Here is a 25,393-nt window from a genome sequence, read left to right as displayed (position 1 = left end):
GAGAGGAAAATATATTTACTATTACTTAAGAAGAAGTGGATCATCACAAAGGTCTTCATCCTTGTCTTCGCATTGAGGAGGCTGAGGAGAAGGAGGAAGAGGAAGGATGGTCTTGCTGTCTCAGGAGTGGCAGAAACAGAAGAAAATCCACATATAAGTGGACCTGTACAAGCTTGTGTTGCTCAAGGATTGACTGCATTGATGACGTATCAGTTGTAGTAAGAGTCCTTCCTACTGAGATAAGGAACATTTGTGTATGTGTAGCAAGACGTCTTGATGGGTCATTCGGGCCAGAGTTAGGAAGCACTCAGGCATGGCCTAGTTAAGCAGGGTTCACGAGAGACAGCCACGCCACTCTGCCTGGTAAAGTGGAAGACACTGTAGAGTTTCAGGAAATCATCGTGATGGATGACATGCTCTGCTGGATAGTGGAGGTAAAAGCAGACACTACAGCAAAGGCTGAGACCACGGTGAGGGTGTTGGGCCTTGGGGAGAGAAACCTGTGAAGCAGAAACTCACTGTAGAGCATGGTGGTCCAATGCTCTATTTAAAGTTATCTGCTGTGCTTTGCTGTGCTGTTATCTCTAGCCTCACTTGTACACCAAGTTAGTTAGTAGAAATCTTTCTACTAACCACAAGTGGCTTTCATGAATTGGGTTTTGAAGACAAGGCAAAACAAAACCAAAAAGAGTCAGTATTCTGTAGGTTGGTAATGGGGTGAAGTGAAAGGAATAGTCACAAAATGTGAGCTTCAGGGGAAAATAAGAATAACACTGAAATATAACAAGGGAACAAAAAGAGATGAGAAGAATCAAAAGCCCTTGAAAGTCTTTGGTGCAATGGCAGGTGGAGGATGGAGAAACTGGGAATGGGGTTTCCTCGTCACATGAGAGTGGAGCTCCAGCCATTTCACCTCACTATTGCAGTGAAAGGTGACCCCATAAGGCTGGCAGAGAGGAGGACTTCCAGGTGACTGACATAGAAATGAGGCTTAAATGCCATCACATGCCACATAATGGCATAATAGAGTTTCTTTTCCCAGAGTAATAATAATGCACTTGAGAAAAGGCTTTTACATGAGTAAAGAGAACATTATTTCTGAATATTTAATGCAAAATTGCCATAGAATAAAATGATCATTAAATATGTAAATGCTATTTACACGTGCTTATTACTCAGATAACTCATCTCTTATATAATGTGATCTCTGTGCCCTAATTTATCACTCGGTCATGAACTCCACAAATCAAAATCTAGGGCAGCTTCTCACAAAGAAGCAAGTTGATGAAATGCATACTCAAAAAAATCCCTTTTCACTGCTAACAGTAGTTTTCTGCATTTGGTCTTGCTGCTTTCGACCAAGGGAGAAAAGATGGAAACAAGCACCCTACAAAAAAACTGATGTAATGCCAGGTGGTGAAGGGTCTTTGGATCAAAGGTAAGTCCAAATATTCAGTCTCAAGTAGAGAGGAGTGGTTGCCATAGTCTCTTTTAACGTAGTACTAAGCAAAATATTAAGAATTTTTAAAATTGCCCTTTGTTCATCACAAATGAGCCAATTTTCTACTTTCTCATGAGGGATGCTTAAGTGGTATTTATTATTTCTAAAATAGACTAAAATGAAGTAGCAATAGCTTCCTCACTTGTTCTGATGCTCATTAATGTGCTTTTATTTTTCCTTTCATCAAAGGGACCAAGTTACTCAAAGTGCCGAATTTCAGCCTTCCCTGTCCCCCTCTTCCCTGCAGAGCTACTGAATCAGAATCTGCATTTGAATATATCTCCAGGTGGATTGTATCCAAGTCCATGCTGGTTTTATAAGTGTCACCTTGGCAAGCTGGAACTACATTTCCCAGGGTCTCCTTGCTGTAAGGCCTCAAATTAGAATTGGCCAAAAGAGAAACCTCCATGAGATTTACAAGGCAGAAGTGAAACAGCACCCTTTGCTCTCCAACGGTCTCCATGGCTGCCACGAGACATATAAATATAGTCCCCTGAGTTCCAGTCTTTCTTAGTTCTCTCCCATTCTACATCCAGCTCTTCTTTCGCAGGAAAGACAAAAGTGTCATCCTTTCCATCACAGGAACTCTCAGCCCACATCCAGACACAGAGGCAGTAGCCTTCCGTAGACTTCACTGTCACCCCTTCTCATTCCCACTGGCTTCTAAGATTTCCCTGGAAGCTCCAGCTGGTCCTCACCAATGGACATTGCATGTCAAAGCTTCAGGAAAGGGAGGTTCGTTTGTGACTTTTCTCTAATTCTCCAACTCTACTTCCCAGCTCATTCCTTTGTTCTAAGGGATCCAATGCCTCTAATAAACCCCCTTACTCCATATTACTCATAGTGGTTTTGCTTTCTTGGTAGAACCTTAGTAATACATTGATGTTTAGAAACACTGGCCTAAGCTGCACGTATGCTTCACAAGAAACATTGCTAGTTAAAGATTTTCAGCAAGCCTGTAGCCCCATGCCATTACAGAATTTATCTGAATGATGTGGATGCTTTTCAATCAGTGTTGCAGGAAGATTTGGAGGTCTCTTACAATTTTTGGTGAGTGTCCCTTATTTATATTACTAGAACTAGTTAAATGGAGGTAGTAGAGCCTGGGAAGCCTATTGACGTTGGTCCAGCTTGGCTGGATGTTTCAGCTTGGAAGAGGTAGGTGGTAAAGGTGAACTGTTCTCACTTTGAACACCTTATCCTAATCCTTAAAATTTTTTCTGGTTTATTTTTGAGTGATCAGTTGCAAGCTCTTTGAATTCTGTGTTGATTATATCTCTCATTTGCAAGTAATAGACACCAACCCCAAACCAGCCTAAAGTGGTTAAAAGCATTGCTTTTTGTTTTTCCTCTCTTAACTGAAACATTGTTTTTTGTTTCATTTTGTTTCTGTTGTTGTCGTTGTTGTTGCAGGGAGGAGTCAATTGAGTTTCAGGTGTGAATTGATCCAAAGACTTAGGTGACATCATGGGGATTCATTATCTCCCCATCCCTCTGCTTTCTGTCTTTCCTTCTTGGCCTCATTTTTGGAAAGATTTATTTCAGTGACAGTTGAAGACACTTCACAGCTCTAAGTCCAGTTGAATAAGAAAGAGAACACTGACTTTCTGGTCATCCAAGCAAAATTCTGGGATTAGTCCAATGGGACTTGATGAGCTGGCATATATGTCCCTTGCCTATTTATGACCCAATCATTTGGCTAGGAGAAGGGATGCTCTGATGATCCAGGTCAAGATCATAGGTATAGGTCCACCCTAGTAGCCGCAAATGGAATGTCCACTACCTGAAGTACCCTGTAGTCCTGGGGACTAGCACAAAGCACCTGGGGCAAGCACAAACCACCACCACCACTGTAATGGAATAGGTAGATGGTCACTTCAGGCTCTGACTGTAATACACTTTAAATTTTTCTATACTAGTTATCTAGAAAGCAAATATAACAGTACATCATGGCTTATACATTTTAAATGCATTAAATGTTCACTGTTGAAATTTTTGAAAGTGCAAGAAAGTATAAAAGAAAAAAAAATCACAGTAATCTCACTACCAAGAGAAAATCATTATAATCATGTAGGTGCGTAAACTTTTTTCAGGTAATTTACTAAAGAATATTTTCCATATTATTACATATACTTCTATACTGTACTTTACAATAGTTGCCTGGTTTTCCTTGCATTACATCGTACACCCCACCAGTTCAATGTCGAGAGACCTTTTTTATTGTTTCTAAATTATGAACATTATGCGTAAATTACTAACACATAAATCTTTGTGATTACCTATGATAGTCTGGACAGGAGAAATGCCAAGCAGGGAATTTGCTGGATTAAAAAGCATAAACATTTTTCAAATTCCCAGCTTATTGCCACCCATAGATGCACTATCAATTTACACTTCTATCAGCTGTGCATTCTGCTACTTCCTCAACAATGATTACTAAAAGTATATTTTATGCTTGTCAATGTGATAAGCAAAAATAATGTCATTATTGTTTTCTTTTTTATTTGTGAAGTTAAACCAATTTTTCGTGTGAATATTTGTGTTTTATGCATTTTATTGTGAACTTCCTCTTCAGTTCCTTTGCCCATTTTAAAAATTGAATTGTTTATCTTTTCCTAACAAGGAAAATTATCTTTTCCTGATTGTTCTGTTAGGCTCTTTGCATACTAGGAATCCTTTATAATATATGTTACAAATATTTTTCCCAGGTTAACATATAATTTTAAATTATTTTCAAAATCGAAACTCACATTTCCATTTATTTTTGTGGACCAAATAATCTTTCCATTTATGTAACTTGCTTTTAGTATCATTCTTTAAAATGCCCACATTCACTCCACTAAAAAGAAAAAACATAAATTCCTAAGTCTCCTTCAGGCGTTCTGTCCTGTTAAATGGTTTATGATAAATATTAGTTACCCATTGATATGATTATCCCAGTAATGCTGCTGTTCCCCCCAATCCTGATATCCAAGAAGGCAAAACAAAATAGTAATTTCTGATGTCAAATAATGTTATTTGCACTGCATTCCCCTATGAATTTGGGTCTCTTTTCATTTGGAATCATTCATTTCTGGTGATACGTTTCTCTGTTCTAGTCCCAGAAACACATTGTTTAACAACTGTTGTTTGGTAGTATATTTTATTTTCTGCAAGTGAAAGTCATGTCTTATTTAAATTATTCAAAATTTGCATATTTTATTATACATTTTTGGACATGATGTGGAATAATTTTGTCAAGCTAAACAAGCCGTTCTGAGGTTTTTATTGAAATTGCTTTGAATGTATAAATTAATTTACAAGTTAAAGTATTTCTTCCCATCCAGTAGAATTTTATATTCCTCTCTTTTTCCCAAAAAGAAATTCAATTTCTCCTTAATTGAATGTGTTTTACGCCCCATGAAACAGGACGACCCTTTGTCCACATTCGGAAATCTCAGTCTTGGGCTGACAGCAGTAAAAATGCTTATCATGTTTTTTCTTCCTAATCGACCTACTGATCTATTCCGGCATTGCCACGGCTTTCCAGGGAGGTCTGGGAAGCTCTGACAAACTGTCGATAGCCAAGTGAGATGTGACCTTGGAAGCCCCACCCCTCCATAACAGAGTGACTGATAGGGCCCCTCCCATGGTCCTCTCTCTTAAAGGAAAGAAGACAATTTGCAAACACTCAGCCTAAAGTATGCTCCTTGAGGAAAGCTAGCCAGAACTCACAGTAGCAGAACGGGTCATTTTCTTCTACCTCAAAGCAAATTCTCTTAGAGCAGCAGGAAATGAAGTGGTAGTCACACTATCAATTACACCAACTGTTTACCTCATGAACTCAGCTGCAGAGACAGCCATGTTCCAGACCAAAAGAATTTAATAAGCCCATGGTAACCCTGCAGTAACAAGCACCTTGGCAAATTCAAGGTCTGAATTCACAGGATTACAATCCAGCTGCCAGGAAGGTGCCATCCCATTATTGACTTATAATGCTATGTTATTTATTGGGATAATTATGCTTTTCTATCCCTCCGGGGCTCAGAATCAGAGAAAGTAACCAATGTATTCTTATTCATTCAGCATGTGAGCAAATTTCAAGTCAGAATAGATCTCTCCAAGATCTATTATACTGTATGGAGGCACCCTACAGGCTTTGGTCCCTACCCCTAAAGATTACAGGGGCTAACAGGGTATTGTATAAATCAGTGGGAAGTTGGTTCTTGTAAGTTCAGTGAAGCAAAATTTCTGTTTTGTCAGAGCAATTTTGCCTGGAAGTCTCTCACTCACTGCTCTCAAATGTAAGCATCTTGTTCCTGCTCTCAGAGCTTCAGAGCTTCTTTATAATACTGTAGGTATGAAAATGAAATGTTTACGTATTCAAAATTTGGCTATTATTTTATCATAATTTGCATATATTCTATGTTGCATATATTCTAAATAACCCTACAAAGAAATTATTATTGCAGATGAGGAAACAAAGGCTCAGAGTAACTACATGACTTATTTGGTGGACACAAGTAAATAATTCTCTTTTTCCTGAATATAATTCATTTGTTTACTTATCTGATTTCCTGCCAGGTTTCCTAAATCTTTGAAATCAGACATCTTCTAGCTAGATCCCTAATGCCTCAGCCTCTGGTGTTGGCCCTGATATATAGTAAGAATTTAATGAATATCTGTTGAGTAGTGGGAAAATGTTGGGCTACAAGCCAGTAAATGATGGGATCCAATCTCAGTCCTAATAATTATAAACCATGTGAACTTGGGCCTACTACTTTTCTCTGCACTTCATTTTCCTCATCTCTAAATTGGAGCTAATAACACCAAATCAGACCAAACTTCTCTTTCTCACAGGTTTGTAGTAAGGATTAAATAAAATTCAATATAGGAAAGAATTTTCAAATACATTATGCAGTATGGATAAAATGAAATCCATCTTCTCAAATATCTGCTTATAGAAAGGTTTAGCCTAGATTGGAAGAGACCATTATACAAGTGACATAGAGATCAGAGCTGTTTCTGTAACATCAGAGTTTACTGAGCCTGTTCCAGTGGATCCTTCTTGCTGATCACTGATCTCCAGTCTCTGAATCATTTTGCATGGTGCTATAGAAAGATCTATGAATACAGAATCAAAATATATAGGTTTAATATTAGTTTTGTCAGCAATAAGCCATGTGGTCAAGTTATTTAAATCCTGGGCTTCAGTTTTTATCTTGTTTTCTATAAAATAATGATGGTAGTAGTGGTGATAATTATGTGTATGGAGGGAGAGGGTGGAATGGGAGGGGATGGATTAAATTGTCTCTAAATGACATTGCAGCCTTATTATTATGATCAAATTAGAGTTTGGAGAGAGTGGTGTGAATAAGATGGATGCTTAGAGTTTGAGGTATACGTATGAGCACGCAGGGTCATGGATAAAGAATGAGAATCCAGAATGCCATCTCCCCTCTCCCGCTAAAAGAAAACATTTTACACACAGAGGTCGCAAGTAAACCTGCTGCAGGGTTGGACCTACTTCCACTGGGGTTGGAGTTAGTTCGAATGTGGATCTATCCCTAAGTACCTTCTAATTGGATAGCTTCCCCCATTAAAGAGCCCTTGGAGCCTTGGGCAGCCAGACCCTGCTGTCAGGGCTTTGGTTGTTGACTTCTTCAGTGTGGGGTGGGGGGAGGGGTACTCACGGGAATGTTGTCAACAGCATTCACATGATCCTCTGAGGCCAGCACAAACCATCAGACACTGTCGCTTTTGTCTTGCTCTGACCATTACTCCTGATTGTTTTCTTTCTGAAGGTGTCTGAGGCTCCAGCCTTTTCCTCCATTTACCTAATAAATGTTACCTAGCAGCTACAATTCTCCTGCAATACATCTGAAAAATTCATCACTTTTTTGGCGGGCTTTGAACTTTGCTGCTTGCTCAGAGGATGGGATCTAAAAATGAAACTGGCTTACTTAGCAGTGGGAATAATACAAATTTCATAAACATCAAAGTCCTATTTTTCTGTTGTATTTCACATTAGTTTCACGTGATTCACATCCATTGCCATATTTTACCTTAAGAAATGGATCTATGTGTGAAAAACAAATGTATTCTTGTGAGGTTTGCAATGGAAAATTTTCCAACATCAACCATGTTATTGTATTTCCTTAGGACTGGTTAGTTACAGACCCTGCTGTGGCTTGATTCACATTCATGATAAGAGAAAACAAGCCTCTTAAGGCATCCTTGAACTTAAGGATGAAGAAAAATGCCTTAAGGAGACATTTCAGCTCCAGAGTACAGCTCAGAGCCACCAAATCTGTGAGAAAGCTGATGATGAAAGACAAAAATATTTTTTAGTCATGGATTTTATAAGCTAAACCCCAGGGATTAGTTCTTGGTGGTGGAAGAATGTGAGAGGCACATTGGCAAAGAGCCTGCTGAATAATTGTAATGGCCTTCCCTATGAATAAAATAGTATTATTACTTTGTACCTTTGCTAAGGACTAGGGTCTAGGGAAAGTCAGGCAGGCAGAAAAAGATAGTTGTCTTTGACTTCAGTGGTGGAAAATATATTCCCAAAATAATCACACTGGACTATGGAGTGCCACTGGAAGAACCCTTTAAAAAACAAAACCCCCCCAAAACACACACAAACACACACACACACAGGAAATCCCTGAGGTCCAAACTCAACTGGAGCCTCAGTACTGCCCAGCATTCTTATAGCTCCTTTTAGACTGCTATCTTCCATTGTTCAGAATGGTTATTTCAAGTCTTCTCCATTTATCTCCAAGTGTCCCAAGCCACCTTCCTCAAAGACTCCCCAGAGATAACACTGGGTCCAAGTTCTTAATAAAAGTGAAAGCAGAAGGTCAGTACTCCCTTGACTTTCTGTCATTCAACAGGCAAACTTAATTTCACCGGCACCAAGTTAGTTTACTAGGCCTGCCGTAACAAAGTGTGAACTGAGTTCACACTTAAACAACAGTAACTTACTCTCTCACAGTGCTGGAGGCTAGAAGTGTCAAATCAAGGTTGATTCCTTCTGAAGGTGGTCTTGGAAAATCTGTCCCATGTCTCTCCTAGGTAGTTTGCTGGCAATCTTTGGCTTTTTTTTTTTTTTTCACCTTCTGTTACATCTCCTGATCTCTGCCTTCACCACATGGCTTTCGCTCTATGTGTGCATGTTAGTGTCCAAATTCCCACCCCCTACTATTAAAAAAAAATTTTTTTTTGAGACAAGGCCTTGCTCTGTTGTTCAGGCTGGAGTACAGTGGTGCAATCATGGCTCACTGCATCCTTGACCTCCCCAGGACTCAAGAGATTCTCCCATCTCAGCTTTCTGTGTAGCTGGGACTACAGGCATGCACCACCACACCTGGAGATACATACATACATATATATACACACACACACACACACACATATATATACATATATATAGTATATGTATATAGTATACTATATATGTATATATATGTGTGTATATATGTATACTATATATAGTATATATATACTCTATATATAGTATATGTATACTCTATGTATATATAGAGTATATATAGTATATATATACTCTATAGTATATATAGAGTATATATAGTATATATATACTCTATAGTATATATAGAGTATATATATAGCATATATATAGAGTATATATAGTATATATAGAGTGTATATATATAGCATATATATAGAGTATATATAGTATATATAGAGTATATATATATATATAGCATATATAGAGAGTATATATATAGAGTATATATATATATATATAGTATGTTTTGGAGATGGGGTTTTGCCATGTTGCTCAGGCTGGTCTCAAACTCCTGGTTCAAAAGTACTGGGATTACAAGCATGAGCCACCACACCAGCCTCCCCCTTTATATTGTCTTATTTTATATTTTGAGACAGAGTCTCACCCTGTCACCTAGGCTGGAGTACAGTGCCATGATCTCGGCTCACTGTAGCCTCTGCCTCCTGGGCTCAAGTGATTCTGCTGCCTCAGCCTCCCGAGTAGCTGGGACTATAGGCATGCACCACCATGCCCAGCTAATTCTTGTATTTTTAGTAGAGATGGGGCTTCACCGTGTTGGCTAGGCTGGTCTTGAACTCCTGGCCTCAAGAGATCTGCCCCCCTTGGCCTCCCAAAATGCTGGGGTTACAAGCATGAGCCACCATGCCTGTCCTCTTCTTTTTACAAGGATATCAAACATATTGGATTAGGGACTTAACTTACTTCAGTATAACCTCATCTTAACAATTACATCTGCAATGGCCTTATTTCCAAATAAGGTCACACTCTGAGGCAGTAGGCGTTAGGATTTCAATACATGAATTTGGGGGAGACACAGTTCAATCCATAATAAGTATCCATCTTTAACCCATGCCTGATCTTTTCAAAAGTACATTTCCTTTTAGGTGTGGCTACTCCCTCCACAGATGTTCTGGAGTCTGACCATTGCTGCTACCTCAGAAACACTATTTAATCAGGCACCTCCTTGCTTCTCAACAACTACAGTTGTTCCTTTCATACAACTCATTCTAGTCAGCATTTAACCAAGTTCACCTTTCTCCCACCTCAAGAAACAACTGCAACAACAGAGGCTTTCATGAGCCTCACATCCCATGTGAGTTTTGGCCCTGTGCTCTCTTTTCCTTTGCAGTATACATCAGCTCTCTCCACTTGCTTATAGCCTGTTCACTCAGTTCACTACAATATGGCCTCCTCGCTCCTTACTTCATTCACATTACTATTGTTAAGAACAGGGGATGACTTTGCTCTTGCTAGATGCAATGGCTCTACAGGCTTCCTCTTACCCAAGTCTTCATCATGATTTAACACTGGTGACTTATCCCAACTTCTGGAAGTCCTTACCTGTTTCAGATTCCACACTTCCATATTGCCCTTGAAACAGACTTTGCAAAAAATTTAACAATAAGAAAATTATGGCAGTAAAAGAGATCTGATCTAACCCACCCCGTCTTGCTCTTCCCTTAATTATTCTTGGGCTTTTGGGCCAAGCTAACTTTGGAAGACATTTAGATTATGGTTTAAATGATAATAGCCCTTCTCTAAAACTCAACCATCAACCATCTTTGCAAAGCTAATCAAGTCCACCAGGCTACAAGGAAGAGAGGAGACTGATTCTGCTAAGGTATGTGCACGTGTCACAAGATATTCCTGCAGATAACACCACTACTGCAGATTGGCCTTTTGAGGTATGTTTTCAGGAATTTTTTTTTGCATGTCTGACATCCCTGGCTCCACTTGGCTCCATGTGGACTCCCCAACCTTGCCCTTATGGCCACACCCAGGAGCAATTCAGCTCAGATGAACAGCTTTGACTCCCTATGATTTCATCTCCAACACAACCAGTCATCAGCAAGCACCCATTATGTGACCACTCCCACTCCCTTCCCCAAATTGCCTTTGAAAACGACAGGACTTCAGGGAGATTGCTTTGAGTATTAACTGTCTCCCCGTGACATGGCTGGCCTCATGTCAATTAAACTTTCTTTACTGCAATGCTTTGGTCTTTGTGCAGCAGGCAGCAAGAACCCCTTGGGCAGTTCCATTCTCATACCATGATTTTCTTTTTACCTCGCTGGCTGATACATCACAGTCTTTTTTGCTGGTTCCTCTTTGTGAATCCTTTAAAATGTCAGAGGCCCATCTTCAATCCTGTAGACTCTCCTCTTCTGTGATGTCTTCCAACCTCAAAGCTCTAATGACTATCTGTATGCTCTTACCCTCAATTATATTTCAAGCTAGGATTTCTCTCCTGAGGTCCAGACCTATGTGAATAAAACCAGTGGACATCTTCAGATAGATATCCACAGACAGCTTAAACTCAACCTGTTCCAAACTGAATTCATCACAGGTCATCAAAATCTATTTCTCCATCTATGCCCAATATCTCAGTGGCACTGTTATTTTACCTTGTGTCTCAGCCAGAAAACATGGATTTTTATTTACGTTTTTCTTTCCCACAAACCACATCCAATTACACCGATTCTTTGGACTCTCTCTTATCTTTTGAAATTCTCCAATTCTCTTCCTGGCAGTCCTTATTTCAGGCTATAAGCATCCTTTCCCCAGGCAACTGCATCAGCCTCCTAACAGGTCTCCCTTTCTCTGATCTTGCCATCTATGATGCATTGTCCACACTGCAGTCAGAGCAACCTTTCTCATAATCTGTCCTATGCATGACTCCTTAGTAGCCCTGCTCCGTAGCCTAATGGAGAGCTCCAACCATTCTGAAGCTCTTGCTGGTCCCCAGTGCCTCATGATTTCCCTCACCCCACAGCCTTTACGAACATTGCTGTCACAGGAATGTCCATTCTTCACTCTTTTATCCTGTACTACCAACCCTCCAACTGGAAAACTCATATCCCCAAAACTGGCATGAAAAGTACTCCTAAATTTTCCCATGCCAGCAGGTTACTACTAGCTTTCCTAACTTTTATCACATCGTATATTATATATATATATTCTATATGTATTAACATATTCCTTGAGGACTAGGAATTTGCAATGTGTAGTTAAGAAATAGCTTATCTCTCACTGCACAGCACAGAGGCTGATATGTAGTAGTTGTTCAATACATGACTGTTTTGTTTTGTTTCTAGAGACACTGTGTCACCCAGGCTGGAGTGCAAAGGCACCATAGCTCACTGCAGCCTTGAACTCCTGGGCTCAAGCAATCCCCTCACCTTAGCCTCCCAAGTTGCTGGGTCTACAGGCATGCACCACCACATGCAGCTAATTTTTTAAATTTTTAAATTTTTTGTAGAGACAGGGTCTCACTTTGTTGCCCAGGCTGGTCTTAAACTCCTGGGTACAGGCTATAGTCCAACTCAGCCTCCCAAATTGCCTCCCAAAGAGGGATTATAGGTGTAAGCCACCGCATCCCTCCATAAATGTCTATTTAATGAATGAATAAATGAAATGAATAAATACATGAATAAATGATCAAGCCTTCAGAGATATTATTAAAACAAGCCATATTTGACTTAAATAGCAAAACTGGAGGTGGTACATTTTGAAACCCCAAACAAATGTAATCAAATACAGATAAGCTAAAAAAAAGAATCAGAAAGGCCCCCAAATGCTTAAGTACATGGATAACTTTTAAGAACTCATTTTGTTGACAGTTTTAAAATACCACCTAGGTGTTTGTAAAGAATATTCAAGGTCAGATTTGGAAGAAAATATAAACTCCTCTTCATTTGCACATTGATTAAAAAATAGTCTTCCTACTGTTTCAGGTAGTCAAAAGCACTACAAAACAGACTTATTGGGATCTGTGTGTAATAAAAATGAAGTCAATGGCAGATTTATACTGCTAGGAGAAGCACATTAAAGGCTGCTTCTGTCACTGTCTCTGAAGGAAGCCTCTAGACTCTCCCACAGGGTTCAGCCTAGCATAATAAAATAGCATAAAGAGTATGAACTTCTAGTTCTTCTATTTGTAGTATTACAAGGTAATATTGAGCCTTCATTGAACAGAGGAGGAGGCATTTCTTAAGTCTAAAACTTAATAATAGCAAATCCTGTCAACCATCAGAATATATCCAAAATCTAGCTAGTTTTCACTACCTCTTCAGCTACCCCTTTTGTCTCCAATCACCAGAATTTCTTGCCTAGATTATTCTAAGGTCTCCTGACATCTGCCCTTGCACTTTGACTTTCTGTTCTTAACATAATAGCTAAGGAGATCCTGCCCAACAAAAGTGAAAGCATTTTACTCCGCTGTATAATTCAAAATAAAAACCAAAATGCTTATAATGGGCTTCAACATCTTACAAGATCAGCCTCCCCATCCCCAGCCATGAACACTCTGACCTCACTTCCTCTCCCTCCTTCCTCAGTCACTCAATTCTAGCCACACTGGCTTCTTTGATTTCTTTAAGCACTCCTGGCATGCTCCTACCTCAGGGCTTCTGGAATTCCTGTTCCCCCAAACAGAAGCATTTTTCCCAAACATCTCCATGCCTTGCTAATTTGCCTCCTCCACGTCTTTACTGTAATGATTACTTTTCTGCGGCATCTTCCCCGTCCACTTTATTTTAAATTACAATCCTCTGTCACCATTAGCACTCTCTGTTTGCCTTTTTTGCCTTATTTTGCTTCTTAGCACACAATTCCATCTGACAGTTCGCTTATATATTTGTTTCTTTAGTGTTTGGTTTCCCACATTATACACTCTTTGGGATTATTATCAGCTCTTGTTTACTGATGCATTTCCCTGCATTTAGAACAGTGCCTGACACATAGTAGCCGCTCAATAAATAGCTGTTAAACGAAAATAAAATATCAAATTTGAAGACCACTTTAGCCAGAAGGACATAGAGGATCAAAGTAATGTTCCCACTAAAAAAAAATAAAAAATGGACAAAATAGATGAGGTTTTTTTTTCAGATATTTGATAATGGGAAGCACAGAAAAGGACAAGCAACGAAGTGAGCCCCAAACTTGCCCCAGCTTGGTGCCTTAAAGGAATTTACAGGGTGCAATGCAGGAAGAGGCTCAGCAATATATCCAAGTTGAGGAGACAAAATCTAGGGGGCCCAAGGTGGCTAGAACTCACAGGGAAGAGGAATGGAGAGGAGAGAGTTACATGGAGAGGCTCCAGACATCCATGGGAAGATCCCTTTGAATTTTCAGCTGAGTACTGATCAGTGCATGCATATGAAGAAACTACATCAGACCCGGAAAAAATAGCAGGAAGGCTCTGACAGAATCATCCTCAATGATTGCACCAGCCAGAGTGGAAATGCCTCCTCACCCATAGAGCATCAAGTACAATCCTCAGAAGGATATTGTCACAGTAATGAGGTAAAGAAGAACCAGACTAAAAGTTGTTCTGGACCCAGCTAGCACAGCTTGAAAACAAACATGAAAAAGATCAAATTGTTTCCAAGTAATTTAAGTGTGTCTCTGAACAAAGACCAAAAATATTTAAGAGAATACAAAATTCTCTAGCAAACCATAATGAATGTACATTTCATAGCATCTGACATCCAAACAAAAATAAACAAGCATTCAAAGAAATAGGAAATTCAACCCATAATGAGCAGAAAAAAGTAAAACAATAGAAACTATGCATAAATAATATTGTATACATTGAATTGTATCCCCCACTGCACCAAATTTGTATGTTGAGGTCCTAAATTGCAATACCCGGAATGGAATCTTATTTGGAAATAGAGTAATTGCAAAAGTAATTAGCTAAGTTAAGATGAGGTTTAGGGTAGCTCCTAAAGCAATATCACTGGTATCCTTTAAAAAGGGATAAATTTGGACACAGAGAAAAATAGGTATAAGGGAAGATGATGTGAAGAGACACAGAAAGAAGATTACCAACTGCAAGCCAAAGAGAGAGGCTTAGAATTGATCCTTCCCTCATAGTCCTTAAAAGGAGCTCACCCTGCCAACATCTTGATTTCATACTCTGGCCTCTCAAACTATAAGATAATACATTTATTTTGTTTAAGCTCATTTTGTGGACTTTGCTATGGCGGCCCTAGATAACTATTGCAGACATCAATAATAATATTAGTAAAGAATGACATAAATATAAACAGTAGACTAGAAAAGGTAGAGGAAAACATGCACATGATAAACAGACTTTTAGAAAATATCTTTAGAAGATCCAATTTGAAGATATATTGATGAAAACAACAATATTTGAGACCAAAAAATACATGAAGGGAATTAATAACAGATTCTACCTACAGAAGAAAAGATTAGTGAACTTGAAAACACAGCAATAATAACAACCTGAAATCCAACACAGAGAAAAAAAGACAAAAACAACAAAACAAAAAACCAACCCAAACCAAAAAGAACAGTATTTGTGAGTTTTGGAACAGGTTTTAGTAGCCTAACACAAGAAATTGATGTCCTAGAAGAAGAGATTAAGAGAAAAATAAATATTTGAAGAAATAATGGCCCAACATTTTCCAAGAAGCTTAATAAATTCCAAGTAAAAGAAACATGAAGAAAATTACATCAGGGTATATCTGATATGGTTTGGCTGTGTCCCCAGCCAAATCTCATCTTGAATTGTAACTCTCATTGATACAGGAGCTAGAAAGAAATTATTTAGGCAGATAGTGAGGGTAAAGGAGTCCTTGGCAAGGCTTCTCTTTTAAAAAAAAAAGCAGCCCCCAAATCATTTCTTTTCTAATAAACAGCAGCCTGAAAAATCGAGCTGCAGACATAGATAATCAAGCTGGAAGCTTGCATGGGTGAATGCCAGCAGCTGTGCAAAAAGAAAAGGGCAACCTGGAAGCCTGGTATGTTCAACATGGAAGCTTCATCTTCCCTTTTCTTTGTCACCATGTGTACAGTAAAGGAACAGGCAAAATGGTGCCAGCCAAGTACAGAATCCATCTGCATAATCAAAGATTAGGGTAGGGTGGCCAGCTTCTTCATGCACTATGCAAATGGCACACCTGGTCTGGCCAATCTTTTGTGCCCTATGTAAATCAGACACCACCTCCTCAAGCTCATCTATAAAACCTTCTACATTTCATTGAGGAAGCAGCAACCCATTTTCTCTGGGATCCCTCTCTGTGCAGAGAGCTCCTCTCTTTCTTTCACCTATTAAACCTTTGCTCTTAACCTTACTCCTTGTGTGTCTGCATCATTGATTTCCTTGGTGAGAGGCAACCAACCTCAGGTATTACCCCAGACGAATGATGCTGCTTCACCATAATCCCCACATGTCATGGCAGAAACAGGGTGGGAGGTAATTGAATCATGGGGGCTTTTCTTTCCCATGCTGGTCTCATGATAGTGAGTAAGTCTAACAAGATCTGATGATTTGATAAAGGGCAGTTCCCCTTCACATGCTGTCTTGCCTGCCGCCGTGTAAGATGTGACTTTGCTCCTCCTTTGCCTTCCACCATGATTGTTAGCTTCCCCAGCCATGTGGAACTGGAGTCCACTAAACCTCTTTTTAAAAAATAAATTAACCAGTCTTGGGTATTTCTTCATAGAAATGTGAAAATGGACTAATACAATAAGTTGGTACCAAGTAGTGGGGCACTGCTGTAAAGATACCTGAAAATGTGGAAGTGACTTTGGAACTGGGTAACAGGCAGAGGTTGGAGGAGTTTGGTGGGCTCAGAAGAAGACAGGAAGATGTGGGAAACTTTGGAACTTCCTAGAGACTTGTTGAATGGCTTTGACCCAAATGCTGATAGTTATATGGACAATAAAGTCCCAACTGAGGTGGTGTCAGATGGAGATGAGGAACTTGTTGGGAACTGGAACAAAGGTGACTCTTGTTATGCTTTAGCAAAGAGACTGGCAGCATTTTGCCCCTGTCTTTGAGATCTGTGGAACTTTGAACGTGGGAGAGATGATTTAGGATATCTGGCAGAAGAAATTTCTAAGTGGTAAAGTGTTTGAGAGGAAGCAGAGCATAAACCTTTGGAGAATATGCAGACTGATGATGCAACAGAAAAGAAAAACCCATTTTTTGAGGAGAAATTCAAGCTAGCTGTAGAAATTGGCATAAATAACCAGAAGCCAAATGTTAATTGCCAAGACAATGGGGAAAATGTCTCCAGAACATGTCAGAGGTCTTCATGGCAGCGCCTTCCATCACAGGCCTGGAGGCCTAGGAGGAGAAAAATAGTTTTGTGGGCCAGGCCCAGGGCCTTGCTGCTTTGTGCAGTCTCAAGACTTGATACCCTGCATCCCAGCTGTGGCTAAAGGGGGCTAATGTAGAACTCAGGCCATTGCTTTAGAGGGTGCAAACTCCAAGCCTTGGCAGCTTACCTGTGTTGTTGGGACTGAGGGTACGCAGAAGTCAAGAATTAAGGTTTAGGAACCTCCACCTAGATTTCAGAGGATGTATGGAAATGCCTGAATGTCCAGGCAGGGGTGTGCTTCAGGGGCAGATCCCTCATGGAGAACCTCTGCTAGGGCAGTGTGGAAGAAAAATGTGGGGTGGGAGCCCCTATACAGAGTCCCCACTGGGGCACTGCCTAGTGGAGCTGTGAGAAGAGGGCCACCATCCTTCGGACCCCAGAATGGTAGATCCACTGACAGCTTGCACTGTGTGCCTGGAAAAGCCACAGACACTTAATGCCAGCCCATGAAGGCAGCAGGAGAACATCTGTACCCTGCAAAGCCACAGGGGAGAATCTGTCCAAGATCATGGGAACCCTTGTCTTGCATCAGCATGACTTGGATGTCAGACATGGAGTCAAAGGATATCATTTTAAAGCTTTAAGATTTGACTGCCCTGCTGGATTTCAGACTTGCATGGGGCCTGTACCCCTTTGTTTTGGCCAATTTCTCCCATTTGGAACAGGTATATTTACCTAATGCTTGTACCCCCATTGTTTGTAGGAAGTAACTAACTTGCTTTTGATTTTACAGGCTCATAGGTGGAAGGGACTTACCTTGTCTCAGATGAGGCTTTGGACTGTGGACTTTTGAGTTAATGCTGAAATGAGTTAAGACTTTGGGGGATTGTTTGGGAGGCAGGATTGGTTTTGAAATGTGAAAACATGAGATTTGGGAGGAGCTGGATATGGAATGACATGGTTTGGCTGTGTGCCCACCCAAATCTCATTTTGAATTGTAGCTTCTATAATCTCTACATGTCATGGGAGGGATCCAGTGGGAGGTAATTGGATCATGGGGGTGAGTTTTTCCTGTGCTGTTCTTGTGATGGTGACTAAGTCTCACAATATCTGATGCTTTTATAAAAGGCAGCTCCCCTGCACAAGCTCTCTTGCCTGCTGCCATGTAAGACATGCCTTTGTTCCTCCTTCTCCTTTCATCATGATTGTAAGGCCTCCCCAGCCATGTGGAAGTGTGATTTCATTAAACCTCTTTTTCTTTATAAGTTACTCAGTCTCAGGTATTTCTTCATAGCAGTATGAAAATGGACTAATACAAGATGATAATAATTTTTTTTTTAGTGGGAAAAAATGTAAGTAGTCAGAAGGGAAGAAAGAATATATATACACAGGGACAAAGTTAAGAATGGCAGCAGCGTCAGAAGTAATACAAGGGAAAAGCAGGAGAGCAACATTTTTTAAGTACTGAAAGAGGAAAATTATAAACATATAATTTTATACCCAGCAAAACTATTTTACCAAAAAAAGGTAAAATAATCACAATGTGAAATGGCTCAGACTGTTAATGCCTTGGCTTTGCTCAGAAAACTTGTAGATAGGCAAGCAAACCATGGACAATTGTCTGCCAACAATAATATAAAATCTTATGTACCTAATAACAAAACCTCAAAATAGGGTGGGTGTGGTGGCTAATGCCTGTAATCCCAGCACTTTGGGAGGGTAAGGCAGGCAGATCAATTGAAGTCAGGAGTTTGAGACCAGCCTGGCCAACATGGTGAAACCCTGTCTCTACTAAAAATACAAAATTAGCTGGACATGGTGGCACGTGCCTGTAGTCCCAGATACTTGGGAGGCTGAGGCAGGAGAATCACTTGAACCTGGGAAGTGGAGGTTGCAGTGAGCTGAGATTATGCCACTGCACTCCAGCCTGGGCGACACAGCAAGACTCCATCTCAAAAACAAAACAAAACAAAACCAAAATATATGAAGCAAACTGTTATAAATAAAAAGAAATAAATACATCTAAAATCATATAGGAGATTTCAATATTCTTCTTCCAATAATTGATAGAATATGTATGCAGAAAATCAGTAAGGCTATATAAGATCTGAAGAACACAATTAACAAACTTGATCTAATTGATATTTATGAAACATTCTATCTACTAGCAGCAGAATTGACATTTTTTGTTAGCACACATAGAACATTTACCAACGTAGGTTATTTCTAGTACATAAATGAACTCAAAGTAAATTTAATAAGATCCATAAGAGCTGAGTAATATAAAATATTATATGACTATAGCAGAATTAAATTATGAATCAATAACAAAAAGAAAGGGGGTTTCACCAATTATTAGGACACTGAACAACATACTTTAAAAAATTATTTTTGAATTTTTAATTGACAAATAATAATTGTGTATATTTATGAGTATAACATGATGTTTTGCTCTACGTATATATTGTAGAAAGATTCAATCAAGCTAATTAACATGTTAATTACCTCACCAACTGTCTCAATTTGTTTTGTGCTGCTGTAACAGAATACCTGAGGTACGTTAATTTATAATGAAAATGTATTGGCTCATGGTTCTGGAGGCTGGAAAGTTCAAGATTGAGTGGTTGGCATCTGGGGAAGGCCTTCTTGCTGCATATCTTATGACAGAAGAGAGAGCAAGAGACTGAACTTGCAGCCTCAAGCCATTTTACAATGGCCATTAATTCATTTGTGAGGGTGGAACCCTCATGACCTGAATGTCTCCCATTAGGCCTCACCTCATAACACTGCTTCACTGGGAATCAAGTTTTCAACACATCATTTTTGGGGTATTCACATCATAGTGCCAAATTATGTTTCTTTTGGTGGTGAGAAAATTAAAAATCTATTCTTTTAGCAATCTTGAAATATATAATACATTATTAACTGTGCCCACCATGCAGTGCAATAGATCACTAAAACTTATTCCTTCAGCCTAACTGAAATTTTGTATCCTTTGATCAACATCTTCCCTTTCCCCATCTCTCTCCCTTCCCCCAGCCTTTGGTAATCACCTTTCTACTCTGTTTCTACCAGATTGACTTTTTAAGATTCTGCATATAAATGGGATCATACAGTATTTGTCTTTTGGTTCCTGGTTTATTTCTCTTAGCATAATGTCCTCCAGTTGCATCCATGTTGCTGTTAATGACAGCATTTTCTTTTTTTTGAGACTTTACAGTATGCCACTGTGTGTATGTGTATGAGTGTGTGCTCATCAAAAGACAAAATTAAGAAAATAGCAAAATACAACACATTTGTAACACAAATATCTGACAAATAACTTTTATCCAGAGTATATTAGGAAACTCTTAAAACTCAATAATAAAAAGAAAATAACCTCATTTTGAAAAATGTACAAAAGACTTGAAAAGAAAATTCAATTCAAAAGAAGACATATGGGCTCCAAGTCACTGTTGCACAGCCTTGGTGCCACATACATGTGGGACAGTCCCAACCCATCTTGCTCTCTAGTACTTGTAAGGCTTTTCTTTTCAAGATGTCTGAGGAAGTACACCATGGAGAGGAGGAGGTGGAGACTTTTGCCTTTCAGACAGAAATTGCCCAACTCAGGTCTCTTATTATCAATATTTTCTATTCCAACAAGCAGATTTTTCCTTCAAGTGTTGATTTCTAATGCTTCTGATGCCTTGGACAAGATTCTCTATGAGAGACTGGCAGACACTAACAAGTTGGACAGTAGTAAAGAGCTGAAAATTGACATCATGCCCAACCCTCAGGAATACACCCTGACTTTGGTGGACACAGGCATTTGCATGACAAAGTTGATTTCATAAATAATTCGGGAACCATTGCCAAGTCTGAGACTAAAGGATTTATGGAGGCTCTTCAGGCTGGTGCAGACATCTCCATGATTGTCAATTTGGTGTTGGCTTTCATTCTGCCTATCTGGTGGCAGAGAAAGTGGTTGTGATCACAAAGCACAATGATGATGAACAGTGAGCCTGGGAGTTTTCTGGTGGGGGTTCCTTCACTGTATGTGCTGACCACGGCAGAGGTACCAAAATGATCCTCCACCTTAAAGAAAACCAGACAGAGTACTTAGAAGAGAGATGGGTCAAAGACGCAGTGAAAAAGCACTCACAGTTCATAGGCTAACCCATCACCCTCTATCTGAGGAAGGAAAGAGAGAAGGAAATCAGTGATGATGAGGCAGAGGAAGAGAAAGGCAAGAAATAATAGGAAGATAAATATAATGAGGAAAAACCCAAGATTGAAAATGTGGGTTCAAATGAGGAGGATGGAAGTGGTAAGGATAAGAAAAAGAAAACCGAGAAGATCAAAGAGAAATACATTAATCAGGAAGAACTAAACAAGATCAAGACTATTTGGACAAGAAACCATGATTACATCACCCAGGAGTATGGAGAATTCTGTAACAGCCACACTAATGCCTGGGAAGACCACTTGGCAGTCAAGCACTTCTCTATAGAAGGTCAGTTGGAATTCAGGGCGTTGTTGTTCATCCCTTATCGGGCTCCTTTTGACCTCTTTGAGAACAATAAGAATAAAGACACCATCAAACTCTACGTCCTTCATGTGTTCATCGTGCACAGCTGTGATGAGTTGATACCAGAGGATTTCAACTTTATCTGTGGTATGGTTGACTCTGAGGATCTACCCCTGAACATTTGAGAAATGCTCCAGGAGAGCAAAATCTTGAAAGTAATTCACAGAAACATTGTTAACTGGTGCCTTGAGCTCTTCTCTAAGTTGGCAGAAGACAAAGAGAGTTACGAGAAATTCTATGAGGCATTCTCTAAAAATCTAATGTTTGGAATCCCCGAGGACTCCCCTAACTGGCGACACCTGTCTGAGCTGCTGCACTTTCACAGCTCTCAGTCTGGAGATGGGATGACATCTCTGTTAGAATATGTCTCTTGCATGAAGGAGACACGGAAATCCACCTACTACATCACTGGTGAGAGCAACGAACAGGTGGCCAGCTCTGCTTTCGTGGAGTGAGTGTGGAAGCAGGCCTTTGAGGTAGTGCATATGACCAACCCCACTGATGAGTACCGCATGCAGCAGCTCAAGGAGTTTGATGGGAAGTGCCTCGTCTCAGTTACCAAGGAGGGTCTGGAGCTACCAGAGGGTGAGGAGGAGAAGAAGAAAATGGAAGAGTGCAAGGTGAAGCTTGAGAACCTCGGCAAGTCCATGAAAATAATCTTGGATAAGAAGGCTGAGAAGGTGACAGCCTCCAATACACTTGAATCTTCACCGGCTGCATTTTGACAACCATCTATGGCTTGACAGCCATTATGGAGCAGATTGTGAAAGCCCAGGCACTTTGGGACAACTCTATGATGGGTTACGTGATGGCCAAAGAGAACCTGGAGATCAACATGACTACACTATTGTGGAGACGCTGTGGCAGAAGGCTGAGGCGGACAAGAACGACAAGGCTGTCAAGGACCGGGTGGTGCTGCTGTTGAAAACCAAGCTGTTCTTCTGGCTTCTTCCTTGAGGATCCACAGACCCACTCCAACTACACCTGCATGATCAAGCTAGGTCTAGGTATCAATGAAGATGAAGTGACAGCACAGGAACCCACTGCTACTGTTCCTGATGAGATCCCCCCATTTGAGGGCAATGAGGATGTGTCTCACATGAAAGGAATAGATCAGGAGTTCACGCTTGGAAACCTTGTGCGCTCTGTGTAGTGTTCTCAGGGCTCCCACCACAGCCTTGAGTGGCCCTGTCCCAGCTGCCTCACTCCAATGATTTCTAGTGTTTTTTCTCTCCCATCCTTGTATCTAAGGCAGGAAACAAGGGCATCAAGCCCCATTTACTCCCTAATTTGACAACAGGATTGGATGTTGTGTATTGTGGTTTTTTTTTAAATTTTGTTCTGAAATTAATCTATGCAAAATAAAGAAGCTGCCATTTTATACAAAAAAAGAAGACATATGAGTAGCCAGTAAGCAAATGAAAAGGTGCTCAACACTTTAGTTATCAGGAAAATGCAAATTAAAACCAAAGTAAGATACTACTTTATACTTACTAGAATGGTTAAAATTAAAGATGATAATACCAAATGTTGGCCAAGAGGCAGAGCACGGACTTTCATACATTGCTGACTACAAAACAGTACAAACACTTGGGAAAACAGTTCAGTAGTTTTATTCATTTTTCTAAATAAAAGCAAATGTATCTTAACCTAAGGCAGAGGAATTATACTACTAGATATTTACTCAAAATAAATGAAATGAGTTGTAGGAATTATTTGTATATTCTGGTTATGCGTTCTTGGTCGTATTGCAGCTATCTTCTGTCACTCAGCAATTTGCCTTCCCCTGTCTTAGTACGCCTTTAGATAAACAGAAATTCTTACTTTTAAAGTAGTCCTACTTATCAGTCTTTCTATTTACAGTTAATGCTTTTTATGTCCTGATAAAACATATGTCCATAAAATGACATAAAAAGCAAAAACTAGAAACAACCCAAATGCCTATCAACAATTTAATGGATAAACAAACTGTGGTATTTTAACATAAATACAATAATAACAATAATAATGAAGTGCTGATAAAACAACATAGATTAATTCTCAAAGCATTGTATTGAGCAAAAGAAACAAGGTACAAAAGAATTCATGCTGAGTGATTCTATTTCTATGAAGTTCTAGAACATTCAAAACTAAAATATAGTTATAGAAAGCAAGGTGGCAGGGATGAAGATGAATTGACTAGAACGAGCATGAAGATGACAGGGTGATAGAAATATTCTAGATCTTGATTGGAGTGGTAGTTACACACATGTATGCATTTGTCAAAACACTTCAAACTACATTTAAAATCTGTGCATTTTATTATAAGTAAATTGTACTTTTACAATTTAATTGTACAATTTAATTTAAATTGTACATTGTACCTTTAATTTAATTTGTACCTTTATAATTTACAATTTAAATAAGTACCTTTACAATTTGAAAGTATGTAAGGAAGGGGTCCAGTTTCAGTGTTCTGCATATGGCTAGTCAGTTTTCCCAACACCATTTATTAAATAGGAAATCCTTTCCTTTCCCCATTGCTTGTTTTTGTCAGGTTTGTCAAAGATCATATAGTTGTCGATGTGTGGTGTTATTTCTGCAGCCTCTGTTTTGTTCCATTGGTCTATGTATCTGTTTTGGCACCAGTACCATGCTGTTTTGGTTACTGTAGCCTTGTAGTAAGAAAAGCACACCTTTCTTTCTTAGAGAAATAAGGAAAAGAAAAAAAAAGCACCCCTCCCCCTCTATAGACACCCATGAGGACATACAGTAATTAGATAAAGAACTTGAAGCCATGATGTAAAAGTAGCATGATCAGAGTGAATCAGGCTCATAGAAACGAGATAGTATTTCATCCAGCTTTTCAAGGCATACGAACATCTTCCCTCTGGAACACATAAAGACGTGCACACAAGTAGTGAAAATTACTTTCGATTGCCCTATAGGAAGCATCTAACCTTTAAACGTTTCCAGAGACTTGTGTGTAGGTTCTGCACCTGGTATCTAAGAAAGAGAGGCTTGGGACTGGGCAGACATTTGTCCAGCTGAAGATTTGAAGAGAAATCAACTGTCAAGCACTATTTAGCACAAGCTATCTATTCTGAAGCCACTTAGCAAACAGGTATCAGCTAAATGACTTCGCTGTCTCAGGAGAATGGGGACAAAAATCCCTGAAGTGAAGCAGAGACAGGTGGGATTTCAGTGGCCCTGGCAGCATGACAGTTACATTGTTCTATGATTAGCCTTACACATGTCCAGCCTTAAGTGCAAACAGGAGAACTGTTGACATATTTTCAAGACTCCTCTGGAGATGAATGTACTGGCTTTCAGCAAAATTTGACACAGCAGAGAATAAGGTGTGCTGTGCTCTTAGCTGCTTGAGAATTACAAATAGGTTTATGGTACAATAGATCTGATTTGGAAACTACATAAAATGGAATGATCTGTAACTCTCATTAAAAACAGATATTAAGAAAATACAGCGTTCGCCTACAGCCTTTGTCTTAAAGTTTGAATTTAGCAAATACTCATCATTATTCCTGCTTTCCCTCCAAGGCCTTGGGCCTTCCATAGTCAATGAGAGTTTCCCAATGCAGTCAAGTATGAACAGGAATAAGATGAAGCAATGAGCTGAGATGCGGAGCAGAGGGGATTCTTGGCACCTCTCTGCTGAGAGGCAATAGTTGGCTCTTCTGGCAGAGACTTTGCAGCTCATCGAAAATTATTTCACTGCTGTAAAGTGTTACCTGAAA

General features: G+C 39.6%; 1 pseudogene; it reads left to right on the top strand.

Moving 5' to 3' along the window:
* Positions 1–20,627: 20,627 nt before the first annotated feature.
* Positions 20,628–22,812, top strand: LOC134728818 (heat shock protein HSP 90-beta-like; annotated as a pseudogene).
* Positions 22,813–25,393: the final 2,581 nt, after the last annotated feature.

This window comes from Pan paniscus, chromosome 14, assembly GCF_029289425.2.
Source record: "Pan paniscus chromosome 14, NHGRI_mPanPan1-v2.0_pri, whole genome shotgun sequence".
In the NCBI taxonomy this organism is placed as follows: Eukaryota; Metazoa; Chordata; class Mammalia; order Primates; family Hominidae; genus Pan; species Pan paniscus.
Note: the sequence above shows the minus strand (reverse complement) of the source record. Positions and strands in the feature narration are given on the sequence as shown.